This window comes from Artemia sp. Qi Xiang Cuo, chromosome 12 (assembly GCF_049724085.1).
Source record: "Artemia sp. Qi Xiang Cuo chromosome 12, ASM4972408v1, whole genome shotgun sequence".
Classification (NCBI taxonomy): Eukaryota; Metazoa; Arthropoda; class Branchiopoda; order Anostraca; family Artemiidae; genus Artemia; species Artemia sp. Qi Xiang Cuo.
The window spans coordinates 57,321,873-57,344,502 of record NC_142805.1 but is presented as its reverse complement, the minus strand read 5'-3'; the positions used below and the strand labels follow the sequence as shown (position 1 = coordinate 57,344,502).

Sequence of the window (22,630 nt, the reverse complement as noted above, 5' to 3'; positions counted from 1 at the left end):
ATACTTCAGTTACTATGGGTTACAGTTCATTCCTTATTGTAAATATATTTATTTATGAGAGGCAGCCTGGCCGAGTGGTCCAAGGCACTGGTGTTAGCCACCAGTTTCTTCGGAGGCGTGGGTTCAAATCTTACCGCTGGTATACGATTATGTTTGAAAGATTGCAGTGTGAAAAGACATCAAAAATGCAGTTTTTGGTGGAAAAATTTATTCTCTTTTAGAAATAATTTATTTTAGTTACTATAGATTTTTATCCCAATTAATTTCCTTTAAAATGAGCCATTGAACAACTCTCTACGATGTTCCAGTGCAAAGCTATCCGTGGAAAAGAAAAAAAAAGAAAAAAAATATCCCGTTTAGGCAGAATGTTGTAGTAGCTGCCACTTTTCTTGATTTTCAAGCCAATATATTTCCCCTGCTGTTCAAGCCAATGGACAGAAATTTTACTATACAGGGGTTTCGGACAAGGGGGTTCTAATAGTGTACTTTTTGTTTTGATCTGACTCCTTTGTTATGAACTATGGGTTTTTATAATTCTTAACGTTGGACGTGATCGTCTCTTACTAAGCTGCTAGCTACCGCTGAAACCCAGATTGTTCAATTACTATAGGCTATAGTTCATTCTTTACTATAAATCTATTTATCCGTATATACACAGTTTTGTGGAAAAATCAAATCAATGGATACCTTATTACAGCACAATGGATGAAACTGTGGCTCATGATTAGAGGTTTGCGGGTTCAAATCCACCTGTAGTAAGGGATCAATATCGAATAAAGGAAGGATTCCTTAATATAATTCTTTCCAATTTCGTTTAGGGTTAGATTTTTACTAAATTGAAAAATGGAGAAACCCAAAATTTCTAGGGTTTTTCTCATTTCTTTGGCTTCTCTATGTGCTGAGTGCAGCTCTTCCAGCATTCAACTTGGTTGAGACCTATCGTTTACGAGGATGAGGGCTCTGCCCTTTCTTACAAAGAGTGATTCGAGAGGCTTTGGAATATCTTTTGTTGCTGGATTTTCTTCTTTTTCTAAAAAAAAAACACTTGTCTCGTAAGAGAAGAGAAAATAACAGGTGTTTGTACTACAGTTTTGTTAACTGATAGTACTTTGCGAGTTTTCAACGTCAGCATATCCAAAAGGCTGTACGTTTTATGATAATTTTGAAGACTGCACATAGAGATTAAAACAAAATTGATCCAGTTCTTATACCATAGGATCTGAACCCCTTGTCAGATCCCATGTATAGTAGAAAATCTGCAGTCTCCTGTATTTTTCTCATGGTTCCTGAATTTTCTGGACTCAATTTATTTAGAGTTCTGAACACTGCTTGACCAGGAAAAGCTCCTGAATAGTCAGGAGAAGAAACTTGGGAAGAACTAGAGCTGGAAGAAAGTAGGTTTGGCGATCGGAATTGTCCATCTCCCATACCCTCGATCAAAAATATTTTTGGCTTGCCAACCATTCCTGGGCAGTTATAGGCCATAAAATTTTCTTTTAAGAAATTAATGTAGCAAGTATCGTCTTTGGCACACAGATTTTCCTTTTTTTCTTGTTATTACAGATACAATGATTGCGTCAATTCTGTTCCAAGTTGTGCTTTTGGAAATTATCTATAACTCTCCTTTTATCTGACTTTTAGAAAAATTTTCGCATATTTTGACTTCAAATCCTACATCTTCCAAAGTATTCCTTAGCTCAGAACAGGAGGAGTTCATATGACGCAAAGGAAACTGGGTTTCCAAATTCTCTGAGTCTGATTAAAATATATAATTTTGAAATGTGACAGCGATGCCTCTTAACTTGATTTTAACGCTATATCTGACACTTCCTATTGGAATGTTAATTTTCATTTGGCTTTCCTGATTCATCTTTGAAACATCATCAGTCGACATAATATCCTGTTTCTTTGCGGTACATCAAATACTAATCGTAAGAATTACTAGAAACCGTCGTTTATATGCATTAGGCGACGTCATTTATGTGCATGAGATGAGGTCATTAAATGCGCCTGGTTTGCAGCCAAAATAGACTCGCTTGTAATGACGTCATTCAACATCTTGTTTCTCTTAATCTTTTAAATTAGACAATTAACTCGCGATAGCGTCATATAATTTTTTTTTAGAATTGTGGAATGATTGCATTAAATCAAAAGGATATTCCAAGAAAGATGCAGTACAATATTAGTTTTCAAGAGAACAAGTTGCTTTATTCAACAAATGGCCTCATTCTTAAAGGCAAAGTCGGTAGGATAATATGGTACCCTCTTTATAGAGTGAATTTTAATAACTACTACATGAGATCCTCTTGACTAACACCATTTATGATCGATCCTTATGTCCCACTATACAAGTTTGTATAGGCAAGAGTTCGTTCTTTGTTGTAACGTTCTTTATTGTAAAAAAACGAAAATAAAATAAAAATTAATTTTTTCAATTTTTACGTCACGTCGCTCATTAAGTCATATATGGTTATTAATAGACAATAGGTTTTAGATATTACGTCATGTCACTTATTACGTCATATAAGGTTATTAGTAGATAATTGGTAAAATATTCGTTCTTTATTATAATTATGTAATACTAACTACATCCAACGACTATGACGTCATTGGTCAATATTGTATATAATAAATTAAGTTTTTCGTAAAAAACAATTAATTGAAAAAAAAAGTAAGTGCAAAAGTTGCTAGATCTAGAGATTTCCTTTAAAATGAGCCATTGAACAACTCTCTACGATGTTCCAGTGCCAAGCTATCTGTGGAAAAGAAGAAAGAAAAAAATATCCCGTTTAGCCAGACTGTCGTAGTAGCTGCCACTTTTCTTGATTTTCAAGCCAATATATTTCCCTTGCTGTTCAAGCCAAGGGACAGAAAGTTTCCTATACAGGGGTTTCGGACAAGGAGGTTCTAATGGTGTACTTTTTGTTTTGATTGACTCCTTTTTTAGGAACTATGGGTTTTTATATTTCTTAACATTGAACGTGATCGTCTCTTACTAGGTTGCTAGCTACTGCTGCAACCCGGATACAAACAGGAAAAAGCCTATGGCTTTTTCTTAATTGGAATAGTAAGAGACAATCTGGGTAATACCTATGATATTGACGTCATTGATCAATCTTGATCATGAAATTATATCTGATGAAACTTACATATTCTGCATTTACGATGAACAATATCGATCCTCTTATGTATACTTGTAGCTACCCCTGAAGCCACCATATATCATTTACTATGGGCAAGAGATCGTTCTTTACTGTAACCAGTATCTACCCATTATTCTGGTGGCAACTTTTTTCTTATGTTTGTTTCGGTAATCTTCATCATTATCATATCGTTCCTTGCTCTTTTGTCTAGCCTGCTCAATTTTTGCTTCTCTATAAAGCTTATCAATGTGATAACGCTCCTTGATCTTTTTCTAGCCTGCTCAGTTCTTGCTTCTCTGTAATCTTCATCATTTTGATAACGCTCCTTAATCTTTTGTCTGGCTGTCTCAATTTTTACCTGTAGATACACCTGGACGGTTGAATACCTTTGCTTTTCTTTTTTCTTATATTTTATTCGGTAATCTTCATCATTATCATACCGTTCCTTGATCTTTTGTTTGGCTGTCTCAATTTTCGCATTTCTATAAACTACATCATTATAATAACGCTGTTTTTCACTATCAATTTTTAAATCTCGATATGCGTGGTCGGTTGAATACCTTTGCTTTTCTCTTTTCAAGATACTATCTCTGTTGTTTGTGTAGTACTGTTTTTTTAACTTGCGTGCAGCTTGCTTTGATCTAACCATTATCTAATTATGAATGAGAACATTTACAGTTCTGACGCTTCTTATATAGTAATTATGACGTCACGACGTAATGATTTTATTTCATGATGACGTCATGGCGCAATGATATTCCTTCATGACGTCTTCAGAAACCACAACATAATTTCGTGTTTTTCTATTCACGTCATAGCTCTAATATTAAGTTATGACGACATTCATTATTTATCTATTAGGGTTTGAGACAAGGTAATTCTAATGATGTACTTTTGTTTTGATCTGACTCTATTTTTAGGAGTTTTGGGTTTTTATATTTCTTAGCATGGGACTGATCGTCTCTTACTAGGTTGCTAGCTACTGCTGCAACCCAGATTCACATATATATTATTTATGAGAGGCAGCCTGGCCGAGTGGTCCAAGACACTGGTGTTAGCCACCAGTCTCTTCGGAGGCGTGGGTTAAAATCTTACCGCTGGTATAATGTTTGAAATACTGCAGTGTGAAAAGACATCAAAATGCAGTTTTTGGTAAAAATATTTATTCTCTTTTAGAAATAATTTATTTTAGTTACCATAGATTTTTAAATTAATTCATTTCCTTTAAAATGAGCTATTGAACAACTCTCTACGATGTTCCAGTGCCAAGCTATCTCTGGAAAAGAAGAAAAAAGAAAAAATATCCCGTTTAGGCAGAATGTTGTAATAGCTGCCACTTTATCTTGATTTTCAAGCCAATATATTTCCCTTGCTGTTCAAGCCAAGGGACAGAAAGTTTCCTATATAGGGGTTTCGGACAAGGCGGTTCTAATGGTGTACTTTTTGTTTTGATCTGACTCCTCTGTTAAGAACTATGGGTTTTTATATTTCTTAACATTGGACGTGATCGTCTCTTACTAGGTTGCTAGCTACGGCTGCAACCCGGACTACGTAACTCATTTTAAAGGTAGAACTCTTTCTAATTGATTACAAACAGGAAAAAGCCTACGGCTTTTTCTTCTTTGAAATAGTAATAGACTAGCCTCAAACAATCAAGTAGCTAACTAAATCAAATATATGCATTGGGTTTTTATTCCAATGACCGCCTTTTAGTGGAAAATTTTAATATATTGACCTTAAATATAATAACTGTTCTAGCCTATACTATAGTTAAGTGGCCTATAGAATTTAGTAGAGGAAAAAGGTCGTTCTTTATTATAATATAAGTTGCTAGCTACCGCTGCAACCCGGATCTCTACGATGTTTCAGTACCACGCTATCTGTGGAAGAAAAGAAGAAGAAGAAAGAAAAATATCCCGTTTGTGAAGAATAACGTGGTTAAAGTCAATTTTCTTGATTTTCAAGCCAATATATTTTCTTTATTATTCAAGCCAAAGGGCGGTAAGTTTCCTTTATAGGTGTTTAGAACAAGGTGGTTCTAGTGGTGTACTTTTTGTTTTGATCTGACTTTGTATTCAGGAGTTATGGGTTACTTTAGTATTTACTATGGGGCGTGATCATCTCTTACTAGGTTGCTAGCTACCGCTGCAACCCGGACTATACTATAATTAAGTGGCGTATAGAATTTAGTAGAGGCAAGAGGTCGTTCTTTATCATAAACTCTCTACGATGTTCCAGTGCCAAGCTATCTCTGGAAAAGAAGAAAAAAGAAAAAAAAATATCCCGTTTAGGCAGAATGTTGTAGTAGCTGCCACTTTTCTTGATTTTAAAGTCAATATATATCCCTTGCTGTTCAAGCCAAAGGGCGGTAAGTTTCTTTTCAAGGGGTTTCGGACAAGGCGGTTCTAATGGTGTACTTTTGAATTTGATCTGACTCCTTTTCTAGAAACTTTGGGTTTGTACATTTCTTAACATTGGACGTGATCGTCGCTTACTAGGTTGCTAGCTACCGCTGCAACCCGGATTTTAGCCACCCGTATCTTTCGAAGTGTGGGTTCAAATCCCAACGCTGGCAGCATTTGATACCAAAGCAAACAAAGTACTTGTTTTAGTCTTAAATTTGTAATCTTACTTTAGTTACTATGGGCTGAAGTTCGTTGTTTACTGTAATTTCAGCCATCTCTACAGCCATGATACTATTGGAAATTACATAATCCCTATTTAGGTTTCAGTTAACATGGGCAAGGTGTCGTTCTTTATTGTAAATTAAAATGAGCTATTGAACAACCCTCTACGATGTTCCAGTGCCAAGCTATCTCTGGAAACAAAGAAAAGAGAAAAAAATATCCCGTTTAGGCAGAATGTTGTAGTAGCTGCCACTTTTCTTGATTTTCAAGCCAATATATTTCCCTTTTTTATATTTCTTAACATTGGACGTGATCGTCTCTTACTAGGTTGCTAGCTACCGCTGCAACCCGGATTCTCGATACCCCTGATCCGTAACATACCTCTGTTTTCCTCTGTCATATTTCATTTTCTTAAATCCTGGATCACAAGACATTTTAGTAGCAATCCTTACGCGTTCTCGAGCTTTATTGCGTTCGGTGGCATTTTTATCTCTTTTAAATAAATTTTTCTGATATTTCAGGATATTAGCTTTATTTTTTGTGTAGTAAATTTTTCTATTAGTAGAAATTTGGATTGCTCTATTTTGATATTTTTTTTTGGTTATTCTTTCTTTTTTTCCACTCGCGTGCGACCATATTTTTTCAAGGTTTAAAATTATTAAGTACACAATACCCCGTGTCAAGTATCTAAAACCTAGCATAAAACAAAACTAATTTTAACATTTTCAGGTATTTATCTTGTTTGAATTACAAAATTAGTATTATTGGTTAGACACCATAAATATTTTTGCAGTTTACATAATAAGTTTAGCGATTCTAGACTGAAAACTAAAATTATTGCAATTATAAGACAATAATATGGAGATACGTACTTTACGGGTTACAAACCAAAAAAATTTGGTTCCAGGATACAATATTAACTTTGAACTTAGATGAAAAAAATGTTTCTTCCAGGAGACAAAAAGTAAAACTAATTATAAAATTTTCATGTATTTTTGTTGTTTAAATTAAGAACTTACTATTACTGATTAGACATCATAAATATTTTTGCAGTTTACATAATAACTTTAGCGATTAAGCCAAAAAAGAAATTTTGGTTCCAGGAGACAAAAAACAAAACTAATTCAAAAATTGTCAGGTATTGTTCTAGTTTGAATTACAAAATTAGTATTATTGGTTTGACATAATCAATATTTTTGCAGTTTACATAATAACTTAAGAGATTCTGAAGTCAAAACTAGATTTCATTACCATGAACTGTTTGATTGCTTCAAAATTCAAATATCTTTGAAAAGACTGCAGTATGAAAATACATCAAAAATGCAATTTTTTTGACAAAATTTATTCTACTTTAAAGAGTATTTTATTTTTAATTACAAAAGTGACTAGATGTTACAATTTCCTTTAAAATGAGCAATTATACAGCTCTCTATGATTTTCCAGTGCCCAGCTAGCTGAGGAGAAAATCAGGCGGAAAGAAAAAAATATCCCGTTTGTGGAGAATAAGGTGATAAAAGTCAATTTTCTTGATTTTCAAGCCAATATATTTTCTTTGTTATTCAAGCCAAAGGGCGGTAAGTTTCCTTTATAGAGGATTCGGATAAGGCGGTTCTAATGGTGTAGTTTTTGTTTTGATCTGACTCTTTTTTTAGGAGTTGGGGGGTTTTATATTTCTTAACATTGGACGTGATCGTCTCTTACTAGGTTGCTAGCTACCGCTGCAACCCGGATGACAACATTTCTTTTGGATATTACTATGAAGCTTTGCCAAAGCATTTCTAGCCGACTTTTCAGCAGCACCCACTCTTTCAAAGAGAATTTTCATCTGTAATTTTGAATACCTTTCTTGATATTGATAAAATATGCGTAAAATGTTTCTCAATTTACGAAGATCAGCCTGCATTTTTGCCATCTTCTTGTATTTCTGAATGTAATTTTTCCCTTTGTCCTTATGCGTTCTTCGGTACAACCTCGCAGAGAATTTAATTTTTCATTATAGCTTTTGTCACCCCAGTATCTACCCATTATTCTGGTAGCAACTTTTTTTTATGTTTGTTTCGGTAATCTTCATCATTATCATACCGTTCCTTGCTCTTTTGTCTAGCCTGCTCAATTCTTGCTTCTCTGTAATCTTTATCATTATCATACCGTTCCTTGCTCTTTTGTCTAGCCTTCTAATTGTTGCTTCTCTATAAAGTTTATCATTTTGATAACGCTCCTTGATCTTTCGTTTGATTGTCTCAATTTTTACTTCTCGATACGCCTGGTCGGTTGAATGCCTTTGCTTTTCTCTTTTCAAGATACTATCTCTGTTGTTTGTGTAGTACTGTTTTTTTAACTTGCGTGCAGCTTGCTTGATTGAAACCATTATGTAATTATGAATGAGAACGTTTACAGTTCTGACGCTTCTTATATAGTAATTATGACGTCACGGCGTAATGATTTTATTTCATGATGACGTCATAGCGCAATGATATTATTTCATGACGTCTTCAGAAACAACAATATAATTTCTTGTTTTTCTATTCACGTCATAGCTCTAATATAAAACTATGACGACATTCATTATTTATCTAGTAGGGTTTCAGACAAGGTAATTCTAATGATGTACTTTTGTTTTGATTTGACTCTATTTTTAGGAGTTTTGGGTTTTTATATTTCTTAGCATTGGACTGATCGTCTCTTACTAGATTGCTAGCTACTGCTGCAACCCAGATTCACATATATAGTTATTTATGAGAGGCAGCCTGGCCGAGTGGTCCAAGGCACTGGTGTTAGCCACCAGTCTCTTCGGAGGCGTTGGTTCAAATCTTACCGCTGGTATACGATTATGTTTGAAAGACTGCAGTGTGAAAAGACATCAAAAATGCAGTTTTGTGTGGAAAAATTTATTCTCTTTTAGAAATAATTTATTTTAGTTACAAAAGGTTTTTAACCCAATTAATTACCTTTAAAATGAGCTATTGAACAACCCTCTACGATGTTCCAGTGCCAAGCTATCTGTGGAAAAGAAAAAAAGAAAAAAAAAATATGCCATTTAGGCAGAATGTTGTAGTAGCTGCCACTTTTCTTGATTTTCAAGCCAATATATTTCCCTTGCTGTTCAAGCCAAGGGACAGAAAGTTTCCTATACAGGGGTTTCAGACAAGGCAGTTCTAATGGTGTACTTTTTGTTTTGATCTGACTCCTTTGTTAGGAACTATGGGTTTTTATATTTCTTAACATTGGACGTGATCGTCTCTTACTAGGTTGCTAGCTACCGCTGCAACCCGATTAAGTGATGTATAAAATTTAGTATAGGCAAGAGGTCGTTCTTTATTATAAATTTCAATATGTTGAATTAAAAGCACTATCTTTTCAATTTAAAATTTAAAAAGAAACTTGTTTATTTACATTCTAGCTAAAATAATGAAGATAATATGAATGAACCAGAGTGTTCAGTTTCTTTGGACTTGAGTTCGTTTTTTAACTATAAATACAAACAGGAAAAAGCCTAGGGCTTTTTCTTCTTTTAAATAGTAAGAGACGAAACTCAAACAATCAAGTAGCTAACTAAGTCCAATGTATGGAATGGTTTGTTATTTCAGTGATCGTCTTTTAATGTAAAAATATAAATACTGTAATCTTAACTATAGTTAAGTTGCGTATGCAAGTTAGTATAGGGAAGAGTTTGATATTTATTATATTGTGTAGTAAAGTTTTTTATTAGTAGAAATTTGGATTGCTCTATTTTGATATTGTTTTGGTTATTCTTTCTTTTTTTCCACTCGCGTGAGACCATATTTTTTCAAGGTTTAAAATTATTAAGTACACAATACCCCGTGTCGAGTACCTAAAACCTAGCATAAAAAAAAACTAATTTTTAAATTTTCAGGTATTTATCTTGTTTTAATTACAAAATTAGTATTATTTGTTAGACAAAATAAATATTTTTGCAGTTTACATAATAAGTTTAGCGATTCTGGACTGAAAACTAAAATAATTGGAATTATAAGACAATAATATGGCTTACGGGTTACAAACCAAAAAAAGTTCGGTTCCAGGATACAATAATAACTTTGAACTGAGATGAAAAAAATTTTTCTTCCAGGAGACAAAAAGTAAAACTAATTATAAAATTTTCATTTGTTTTTGTTGTTTAAATTAAGAACTTACTATTACTGATTAGGCATCATAAATATTTTTGCATTTTACATAATAATTTTAGCGATTAGGCCAAAAAGAAAATTTTGGTTCCAGGAGTTTCGGTTACTATTGAGACAAGTAGCTATTATTACTATAGAGTTCATTACCATGAACTGTTTGATTGCTTCAAAATTCAAATATCTTTGAAAAGACTGCAGTATGAAAATACATCAAAAATGCAATTTTTTTGACAAAATTGATTCTACTTTAAAAAGTATTTTATTTTTAATTACAAAAGTGACTAGATGTTGCAATTTCCTTTAAAATGAGCTATTATACAGCTCTCTATGATTTTCCAGGGCCCAGGCTAGCTGAGCAGGAAAAAAAAAGCGGAAAGAAAAAAATATCCCGTTTGCGGAGAATAACGTGGTAAAAGTCAATTTTCTTGATTTTCAAGCCAATATATTTTCTTTGTTATTCAAGACAAAGGGCGGTAAGGTTTCTTTATAGAGGATTAGGACTAGGCGGTTCTAATGGTGTACTTTTTGTTTTGATCTGACTCTTTTTTTAGGAGTTGGGGGGTTTTATATTTCTTAACATTGGAGGTGATCGTCTCTTACTAGGTTGCTAGCTACCGCTGCAACCCGGATATACTATAATTAAGTGGCGTATAAAATTTAATATAGGCAAGAGGTCTTTCTTTATTATAACAGTTGCCAATCCATACCTTGGAAGCTTTTCGTTAAACTGACAACATTTCTTTTGGATATTACTATGAAGCTTTGCCAAAGCATTTCTAGCCGACTTTTCAACAGCATCCGCTCTTTCAAAGAGAATTTTAATCTGTAATTTTGAATACTTTTCGTGATCCCGATAAAACATGCGTAAAATGTTTCTCAATTTACAAAGATCAGCCTGCATTTTTGCCATCTTCTTGTATTTCTGAATGTAATTTTTTCTTTTGTCCTTATGCGTTCTTCGGTACAACCTCGCAGAGAATTTAATTTTTTGATTATAGCTTTTGTCACCCCAGTATTCTGGTAGCAACTTTTTTCTTATGTTTGTTTCGGTAATCTATATCGTTATCATACCGTTCCTGGCTCTTTTGTTTGGCTGTCTCAATTTTCGCATGTCTATAAACTACATCATTATAATAACGCTGTTTGTCACTATCAATTTTCGCATCTCGATACGCCTGGTCGGTTGAATACCTTTGCTTTGCTCTTTTCAAGATGCTATCTCTGTTTTTTTGGTAGTACTCTTTTTGAACTTGCGTGTAGCTTGCTTGATTGAAACCCTTATGTAACCATTAGTTGAATTTTTATGTCCCGTATCAAGTATCAAGAACCTAACAAAAAATTAAACTAATTTTTAAATTTTCAGGTATTTTTCTAGTCTAAACTAAAAGATTAAAACTATTGTTCAGACACCATAAATATTTTTGCAGTTTATAACTTTAGCGATTCTGAACTAAAAATGAAAATAAAATAAAAATTAATTTTTCAATTTTTACGTCACGTCGCTCGTAAAGTCATATATGGTTATTAGTACACAATAGGTTTTAGATATTACGTCATGTCACTTATTACGTCATATATGATTATTAGTAGATAATCGGTAAAATATTCGTTTTTTATTATAATTATGTAATACTAACTACATCCAACGACTATGACGTCATTGGTCAATATTGTATATACAAAATTAAGTTTTTCGTAAAAAATAATTAATTGAAAAAAAAATTAAGTGCAAAAATTGCTAGATCTAGAGATTTCATTTAAAATGAGCTATTGAACAACTCTCTACGATGTTCCAGTGCCAAGCTATCTGTGGAAAAGAAGAAAGAAAAAAAATATCCCGTTTATGCAGAATGTTGTAGTAGCTGCCACTTTTCTTGATTTTCAAGCCAATATATTTCCCTTGCTGTTCAAGCCAAGGGACAGAAAGTTTCCTATACAGGGGTTTCGGACAAGGCGGTTCTAATGGTGTACTTTTTGTTTTGATCTGACTCCTTTTTTAGGAACTATGGGTTTTTATATTTCTTAACATTGGACGTGATCGTCTCTTACTAAGTTGCTAGCTACCGCTGCAACCCGGATAGCTACTGCTGCAACCCAAATTATGAGACGCAGCCTGGCCGAGTGGTCCAAGGCACTGGTGTTAGCTATCAGTCTCTTCGGAGGGGTGGGTTCAAATCTTACCGCTGTTATACGATTATGTTTGAAAGACTGCAGTATGGAAAGACATCAAAAATTCAGTTTTTGGTGGAAAAATTTATTCTCTTTTAGCAATAATTTATTTTAGTTACTATAGATTTTTAACCCAATTAATTTCCTTTAAAATGAGCCATTGAACAACTATCCACGATGTTCCAGTGCAAAGCTATCTCTGGATACAAAGAAAAAAAGAAAAAAATATCCCGTTTAGGCAGAATGTTGTAGTAGCTGCCACTCTTCTTGATTTTCAAGCCAATATATTTCCCTTGCTGTTCAAGCCAAGGGACAGAAAGTTTACTATACAGGGGTTTCGGAAAAGGCGGTTCTATTGGTGTATTTTTTGTTTTGATCTGACTCCTTTGTTAGGAACTATGGGTTTTTATATTTCTTAACATTGGACGTGATCATCTCTTACTAGGTTGCTAGCTACCGCTACAACCCGGACTAGGTTTCAGCCATCTCTACAGCCATGATACTGATGGAAATTACATAATCCCTATTTACGTTTCATTTAACATGGGCAAGGTGTTGTTCTTTATTGTAATTTAAAATAAGCTATTATAAAGCTCTCTATGATTTTCCAGTGCCCAGCTAGTTGAGGAGGAAAAAAAGGGAAAAGAAAAAAATATCCCATTTGTGGAGAAAAACGTGGTTAAAGTCAATTTTCTTAATTTTCAAGCCAATATAATTTCTTTGTTATTTAAGCCAAAGAGTCATAAGTTTCCTATAATGAAAAAATTAAATTCTCTGCGAGGTTGTACCGAAGATATAATAAAGAACGACCTCTTGCCTATACTAAATTATATTGGCCACTTAACTATAGTGTAGGTTAGTAAATCTAATGTATGCAGTGGTATGTCATTCCAATGATCGTCTTTTAATGTACTTAACATTGGACGTGATCGTCTCTTACTAGGTTGCTAACCACTGCAACCCGGAAATCTTACCGCTGGTATATGATTATGATTTATGTACAAAAATCAAATATCTTTGAAAAGATTGCAGCATGAAAAGACATCAAAAATGCTGTTTTTTAGTGGAAAAATTTATTATCTCTTAGAAATAATTTATTTTAGTTACAAAAGATTTTTAACCCGATTAACTTCCTTTAAAATGAGCTATTGAATAACTCTCAACGATGTTCCAGTGCCAAGCTATCTGTGGATAAAAAAGAAAAAAGAAAAAAAAATATCCCGTTCAGGCAGACTGTTGTATTAGCTGCCACTTTTCTTGATTTTCAAGCCAATATATTTCCCTTGCTGTTCAAGCCAAGGGACAGAAAGTTTCCTATACAGGGGTTTTGGACAAAGCAGTTCTCTTGGTGTACATTTTGTTCTGATCTGACTCTATTTTTAGGAGTTATTGGTTTAAATTTGTTAATATTGGACGTGATCGTCTATTACTATGTTGCTAGCTAACTCTGCAACCCGGAGGTTGGTAGCTACCTCCGGGTTGCAGCGGATCTTTGGAATAGCAAGAGATGAACCTCAAAGAATAAGGTAAATAACTCTGTCCAATATGTGCAATGGTTTGTTCTCCTAGTGGTCGCCTTTTAATATAACGTTTATTACTAGGTTGATAGTTACCACTGCAACTCTGATTACGTAATTACTATGTTTCTAGGTACCGCTGCAACCCAGATATTCTTATTTCTGTTACTATGATGGGCTAAGGTTGTTTTTTTACTGTAAATAAATTTTTCGATGTATTTACTGGCATCAAAATTTCGTCTTTTAGAGGTACAGTTACTAACATGCACAAATTAACGTGTACAAATATGTAAAAATGAACATCAATATCAAGAATTATATGTAAACTTTATATTATAATTCTCCGATAGTACAGTGGTATGTATGCCTGTCTGTCACGGGGAGTATTGGCGTTCAATTGTCCGCCGTGGATAATTTTTACTGTATAGAATTTAAAGCAGTATCTATTAAATCTAAAGTTTAAAAAAGAAACTATGCATAGCTACCTTCTTGCTAAATATAGTAACTTTAATATAAATTAATATAGACAAGAGGTCGTTTTGTATTGTAACTTTTCTTGATTTTCAAGCCACAATATTTCCCTTGCTGTTCTGGCCAAGGAACAGAAAGTATTCTATGTAGGGGTTTTGGACAAGGCGGTTCTAAAGGCGTATTTTTTTGTTTTGATCTGACTCCTTTTTTAGGAGCTATGGTATTTTTATTTCTTAACATTGGATGTGATCGTCCCTTACTAGGTTGCTAGCTCCCGCTGCAACCTGGATGGGTTATTATATTTTTCATATTGGACGTGGTCGTATCTAACTAGGTTTCTAGCTACCGCTGTAACACAGATTATATTTTCATTATATGAAAATATATTTTTGTTAATTACAAAAGGTTTCTATATTGCAGCAATATCCTTTAAAATGACCCATTTTACAGCTCTCTATTATGATGATTAAGGAAAATTCATCCTCTATATAATGATTCCTTATAGTACTTCAGTTACTATGGACTAAAGCTCGTTCTTTAACGTAAATCATACCGTTCCTTGCTCTTTTGTTTGGCTGTCTCAATTTTCCCTTCTCGATACCCCTGATCCGTAAGATACCTCTGTATTGCTCTGTCATATTTCATTTTCTTAAATCCTGGATCACAAGACATCTTAGTAGCAATCCTTACGCGTGCTCGAGCTTTATTGCGTTCGGTGGCATTTTTATCTCTTTTAAATAAACTTTTTTGATATTTCAGGATGTTAGCTTTATTTTTTGTTTAGTAAAGTTTTTTATTAGTATAAATTTTGATTGCTATATTTTTATATTGTTTTTGTTTATTATTTATTTTTTTCCACTCGCTTGAGACCATATTTTTTCAAGGTTTAAAATTATTAAGTGCACAATACCCCGTGTCGAGTATCTAAAACCTAGCATAAAAAAAAACTAATTTTTAAATTTTCAGGTATTTATCTTGTTTGAATTACAAAATTAGTATTATTGGTTAGACACCATAAATATTTTTGCAGTTTACATAATAAGTTTAGCGATTCTAGACTGAAAACTAAAATAATTGCAATTATAAGACAATAAAATGGAGATACGTACTTTACGGGTTACAAACCAAAAAAAGTTTGGTTCCAGGATACAATAATAACTTTGAACTGAGATGAAAAAAATTTTCTTCCAGGAGACAAAATGTAAAACTAATTATAAAATTTTCATGCATTTTTGTTGTTTAAATTAAGAAATTACTACTACTGATTAGGCATCATAAATATTTTTGCAGTTTACATAATAATTTTAGTGATTAAGCCAAAAAAGAAAATTTTGGTTCCAGGAGTTTCGGTTACTATTGAGACAAGTAGCTATTATTGCTAAAGAGTTCATTACTATGAACTGTTTGATTGCTTCAAAATTGAAATATCTTTGAAAAGACTGCAGTAAGAAAATACATCAAAAATGCAATTTTTTTGACAAAATTGATTCTACTTTAAAAATTATTTTATTTTTAATTACAAAAGTGACTAGATGTTGCAATTGCCTTTAAAATGAGCTATTATACAGCTCTCTATGATTTTCCAGTGCCCAGCTTGCTGAGCAGGAAAAAAAAGCGGAAAGAAAAAAATATCCAGTTTGTGGAGAATAACGTAGTAAAAGTCAATTTTCTTGATTTTCAAGCCAATATATTTTCTTTGTTATTCAAGCCAAAGGGCGGTAAGTTTCCTTAATAGGGGTTTCGGACAAGGTGGTTCTAATGGTATACTTTTTGTTTTGATCTGACTCTTTTTTTAGGAGTTAGGGGTTTTATATTTCTCTACATTGGAGGTGATCGTCTCTTACTAGGTTGCTAGCTACCGCTGCAACCCGGATTCCTTTAAAATGAGCCATTTAACAACTCTTTACGATGTTCCAGTGCCTAGCTATCTGTTGAATTACTAACCTATACTACAATTAAGTGGCGTATATAATTTAGTATAGGCAAGAGGTCGTTCTATATTATAAACTATCCTTGAACTTTTGTTTCGCTGTCTCAATTTTTGCATGTCTATAATCTTCATCATTGAGATAACACATCTTGCTGATTTGTTTCACTCTCTCATTTATTACTTCTCGATACGCCTGGTCGGTTGAATACCTTTGCTTTTTTCTTTTCAAGTTACTATCTCTGTTGTTTGTGTAGTACTGTTTTTTCAACTTGCGTATAGCTTGCTTGATTGAAACCATTATGTAATTATGAATGAGAACATTTACAGTTCTGACGCTTCTTATATAGTAACTGTATCGTTATCATACCGTTCCTTGCTCTTTTGTTTGGCTGTCTCAATTTTCCCTTCTCGATACCCCTGATGCGTAAGATACCTCTGTTTTGCTCTGTCATATTTCATTTTCTTAAATCCTGGATCACAAGACATCTTAGTAGCAATCCTTACGCGTGCTCGAGCTTTATTGCGTTAGGTGGCATTTTTATCTCTTTTAAATAAACTTTTCTGATATTTCAGGATGTTAGCTTTATTTTTTGTGTAGTAAAGTTTTTTATTAGTTGAAATTTGGATTGCTCTATTTTGATATTGTTTTTGGTTATTCTTTCTTTTTTTCCACTCGCGTGAGACCATATTTTTTAAAGGTTTAAAATTATTAAGTACACAATACCCCGTTTCGAGTACCTAAAACCTAGCAAAAAAAAACTAATTTTTTAATTTTCAGGTATTTATCTTGTTTGAATTAAAAAATTAGTATTATTGGTTAGACACCATAAATATTTTTGCAGTTTACATAATAAGTTTAGCGATTCTGGACTGAAAACTAAAATAATTGCAATCATAAGACACTAATATAGAGATACGTACTTTACGGGTTACAAACCAAAAAAAGTTTGGTTCCAGGATACAATAATAACTTTGAACTGAGATGAAAAAAAAATTTTCTTCCAGGAGACAAAAAGTAAAACTAATTATAAAATTTTCATGTATTTTTGTTGTTTAAATTAAGAACTTACTATTACTGATTAGGCATCATAAATATTTTTGCAGTTTACATAATAATTTTAGCGATTAAGCCAAAAAAGAAAATTTTGGTTCCAGGAGTTTCGGTTACTATTGAGACAAGTAGCTATTATTACTAAAGAGTTCATTACCATGAACTGTTTGATTGCTTCAAAATTCAAATATCTTTGAAAAGACTGCTGTAAGAAAATACATCAAAAATGCAATTTTTTTTGACAAAATTGATTCTACTTTAAAAATTATTTTATTTTTAATTACAAAAGTGACTAGATGTTGCAATTGCCTTTAAAATGAGCTATTATACAGCTCTCTATGATTTTACAGTGCCCAGCTAGCTGAGCAGGAAAAAAAAGCGGAAAGAAAAAAATATCACGTTTGTGGAGAATAACGTGGTAAAAGTCAATTTGCTTGATTTTCAAGCCAATATATTTTCTTTGTTATTCAAGCCAAAGGGCGGTAAGTTTCCTTTATAGAGGATTCGGACAAGGTGGTTCTAATGGTGTACTTTTTGTTTTGATCTGACTCTTTTTTTAGGAGTTGGGGGGTTTTATATTTCTTAACATTGGAGGTGATCGTCTCTTACTAGGTTGCTAGCTACCGCTGCAACCCGGATTATTCCAATGCGTGTCTTTTTCGGTTTGTGTGTCTGAATCTATGTATTTTTATGTGTTTTGTTTCGAGAATATAACACAACGTTATAGAAATGCGCACTTTAAGAGTGAAGACAGAAACAGTTTGGCTCCTAGTAAGAGGACGATCACACCCCATAGCAAAAACTAATGTAACCCATAAATCCTGAAAAAAGATTCAGATCAAAACAAAAAGTACACTTTTAGAACCGCCTTGTCCAAAACTTTTATAAAGCAAACTTACCGTCCTTTGGCGTAAGTAAGAGACGATCTGAAGTTGTAAGCTGATCCTTGTCCAAAACCTAACCTGACAAATGGCTAGCACGATCAGCCGGTTGCCAAAAGGATGGTGGTTCAAGCCCCCTCGGAGTCAATGTTTCAAATCTTTCTCTGCAATCTTTCAAATTCAACTACTTCTTGTATATCAGAAAACAAAGCCATGAACATTGGATATAATAAATGGCAGTATGGTTTATCGATGATTGTTGATAACTACAATCCCTTCCCACGCCTAGTCTTTCAAGGAGGATTAAATCTTTTAGCTTAGTTGCCACCTATAGGTTGCCACCACTATTCTAGTTAATTTTGAAATCTTGCTCACTTTAGAACATATCGTTTCCAATTAATGTTTCAGCAACAAAATGACGTAGCAATTCACCTAAACCGAACAAAAAACTAAAGTCTTTTTAAAATTTGTATATATTTATATAGTTTGAACAGAAAAAATTTAATTATTGGTTAGACACCAGAAATATTTTTGCGGTTTCCTAATAACCTTAAAGATTATGAACTGCTAACTAAATACAAATATTTTTATTCTGAGATTTCCTATGTAGCTATGAAAATATGAGACACGTTGTGTTATATTTTCATAGCGAAATAGAAAATCTCAGAATAAATATATTTGATTTTAGTTAGCAGTTCATAATCTCCAAGGTTATTATGTAAACTGCAAAAATATTTCTGGTGTCTAAACAATAATAAATTTTTTTTAGTTCAAACTAGATAAATACATACAAATTTTAAAAAGAGTTCAGTTTTTCGTTCGGTTTAAGTGACTTGCTACGTAATTTCTTTGCTGAAGCATTAATTGGAAACGATATGTTCTCAAGTGAGCAAGATTTCAAAAATGAACTAGAAGAGTGCTGGCAACCTATAGATGGCAACCAAGCTAAAAAGGATTTAATCCTCCTTACAAGAATAGGCTTGGGAAATGATGGTAATTATCGACAATCACCGATAAGCCATACTGCCATTCATTATATCCAAAGTCCAGAGCTTTCTGTTTTTGCTGATATGAAAGAAGTAGTTGAATTTGAAAAAGGGCAGATACATCGTTTGAAATTGCTAGGACGCATACACATCGTTCGAAATTGCTAGGATGGGCAGGAAAAAACTAAAAGAAATTGACTCCGAGGGGGGCTTGAACCACCTTTCTTTTGGCAACCGGCTGATCGTGCTAGCCACTTGTCAGGTTAGGTTTAGGACAAGGATCGGCTTGCTACTTCAAATCGTCTCTTACTTACGCCAAAGGATGGTAAGTTTGCTTTATAGAATTTTCGGACAAGGCGATTCTAATAATGTATTTTTTGTTTTGATCTGAATCTGTTTTCAGGATTTTTGGGTTACACTAGTTTTTACTATGGGGCGTGATCGTCCTCTTGCTAGGAACCAAACTGTTTCTGACTTCACTATTAAAGTGCGTATTTCTATAACGTTGTGTTATATTTTCAAAACAGAAACACGCACAAATACGTAGATTCAGACGCACAAACCGAAAAAACGTGCATTGGAATAACACTAGGGTATTTCTGTAAGCAAAGTGGGAAAGGCAACACATTTGGGTACATGAACAAGATACGAAGGAATACTCTATGAAATCAGGGGGTAAAGTAGGGGGGAGAGGTACAAATATAACAACCATTTACGGGCCTTAATTTTATCATGTTCGTTGTCAGAACCGATAGCAGCTGCAAGTTCAGATTTCAAGAACCGAACACAAGATAACACTTGGGGAGTCAAGATTGGCAAGAGCTTTATTAGATCAGTGGTCATGCTCACCCAGTCTTCCAATTCAAATACAGCATCACCTTGAAAATAAAAATGAAACATTGGAATATCATCCTGAGTATTGAGAAGTTTGCATTCAAGGATAAGGCTCAGCCAGTTACGGAGAAACAAAATGAGGGGAAGGTCGAAAGCTGTTCTTTTCATAGTGCGTAGCAAAGACGCGCACGAATTTGTTCACTATTCTTTTCAAAATGAGTAACAATATAGGCAAAAATCTCAATAATGTTCAAAACTATAGCTTATGTGGACAAGCTTATTCCCCAATCAAAACGGCATCAATTCAAATATATTTAATTATTTCAGTTTCTTCTCCCAAATTAAGGTTTTAAAAGGTTTTTCCAAGACTTCTGACCTATTTAGATCTTTTTTTTATTCAAGAACATCCCAGTGTACCGATTTTCCCAAAAAAATACGGAGGTATTTTCTATAAATAGAATAGGCACTTATTGCTCATATATAATAGTATATATACTATAATATATAAAATCTATACAAATATCTTCCGTCACCCATTTTTTGCTCTTTCCGTAATTCAATGTCTTTTCACACTGCAGTTTGTTCAAAGATATTTGATTAGGACTGCAAGTTTGATTTTTTACAACGATTTCTACTAGGCTTCAAACTTGTCGTTTTATTTTTTAAATTTTTGGTATTGTAATATTTTTTCAATTTTCGGTTTTTTGTTATTTTGTTAATTTCATATTTTTTAATACTGAATCTTTTCAAAAATATTTGAGTATTACAGCAAGTTTGATTTTTCACAACAACTCTTACGAAGTTTCAAAATTTTGATTTTCTTTTTAGGTTTTGAAATTTTTGTAACCCCTTGTTAAATTATACAAAAATATTTTTACAATTGCCAGTTTTTTCTGTTTGTGCAATTTAATGTCTTTTAATATTGTAGTCTTTTCAAAAATGTATGATAATTGAAGCTACTCAGATTTCTTACAACGATATCTACTAAGCTTGAAATTTTTGGTTTCTTTTTAAGGTTATTGAGTTGTAATCTCTTGTCAAAATATTGATTCGTCATTAGCAGCAATTGCAAACTTTTATTATTTTGGGCTTTCCTACTAGTGCTACCGCTTTAACCCAGATGAAAATTTTAAATAAAATTATTTGATTTTATTCGTCAGTTCAAAGTTATTATTGTTTTATTGAACCAAACTGTTTCTGACATCACTTCTAAAGTGGGCATCTCTAAAACGTTGTGTTATATTTTCATAGCAAAATAGAAAATCTCAGAATAAATATATTTGATTTTAGTTAACAGTTCAGAATCTATAAGGTTATTATGCAAACTGCAAAAATATTTCTGGTGTCTAACCAATAATTTAGTTTTTTCTGTTCCAACGGGATAAATACATACAAATTTTAAAAAGATTTTAGTTTTTTGTTCAATCTAAGTGACTTGCTACGTCGTTGAAACAATTCCTCTCAAAAATAAAAAAAAATGATAGAGAAAACTACTACGATTATTATTGACAATGGCAGTGGATTTTGTAAAGCTGGATTTTCTAATGATTTGAGACCTACAACTGTATTTCCTGATGTTGCCGGACGTCCAAAATACCGTTCTTTATTTAATACAGGCAGTCAGCATATGTCTGTAGGTGATGACGCTCAAGTGAAAAGGGAATTTTTGAGTCTTGAATATCCTATTGAACATGGGATTATTACAAATTTCGACGATATGGAGATGATCTGGCATTACACTTGCGAATATGAACTTCAAGTTGATCCAAAAGATTACCCAGTTTTAATCACAGAAGCTCCTCTTAACCCAAAAACGAAGAAAGAAAAAATGACGGAGATCATGTTTGAAACTTTTAATATTCTTTCCACACATGTTGCCATCGATTCCGTCCTTTCCCTCATGTTTTCTCAAGGATTAGCTGGTACTGGTCTCGTTCTTGACTCTGGCGATGGTGTTTCATCTATTTTACCCATTTACCAAGGATGTGTCCTTAAAGATGGATGTGTAAGACTGGATTTTGGTGGTTGAAATTTGACCGATTACTTAGGGAAAATATTACATGAACGAAAATGAAAATATTCGTTCAAAATGAATGCCGAAAGAGAAATCCTTCGTAACCTCAAAGAAAATCTTTGCTCTGTTGCTTCAGACTTTAAGCAGGAGATGGCTTTAAGCAGGAGATGGTTTTCTTCGCGGAAGCTTGAAAAGAGCTATACACTGCCTGACGGTCAAGTTATTACTATGGGAGATCAGAGATTCAGATGCCCAGAGGCCCTATTCTACCCTTCACTCCTCAAAATGCCGAAAGACTTCAGCATTCAGGAGTTAGCCTATAATAGTGTTATGAAAGTTGATGTCAATATAAGAAAAGAATTGCTTGAAAACATTGTTTGTCTGGTGGTACCACCATGTTTGATAGCTTTTGTGAAAGAATAAGAAAGAATATCTCTGTTCTTATGCAATCCGACATGGTGATCGAAATCATTGCCCCTTCAAACCGTAAATACTCTACATGGATGGGCGGAGCTTGGCCAGTTAAATCTGAAGAGGCACAACAGTTTTCTGTTACTTAAAAAGAATAATTTGAACGGGGATTATCTGCTATTAATCCTTTTGATGTCTGAATATTACAAAAAGAGAAGATAATCCAATTCGGATAATTTGACAAGACATAGGTTACTAAGGGCAAAAGTTCGTTCCTTAATGTAATATTTCTAAACTTATAGTTACAATGAACTGTTTTACCTTGTGAGGCCCTATTAGGGTCTCAAAATTCAATTTTCTCCAGAAAAAATTGTTAAATTACGAGAGAGAATGAAGGCATCATTTTATGCATTCACTTTCATCATTCACTTTCAACATTAGTTAATGCTCT

At 33.3% G+C, this 22,630-nt stretch overlaps 1 pseudogene; it reads left to right on the top strand.

Annotated features, from left to right (window-relative positions):
• Positions 1–13,629: 13,629 nt before the first annotated feature.
• Positions 13,630–22,328, top strand: LOC148946323 (actin, cytoplasmic A3a-like; annotated as a pseudogene).
• Positions 22,329–22,630: the final 302 nt, after the last annotated feature.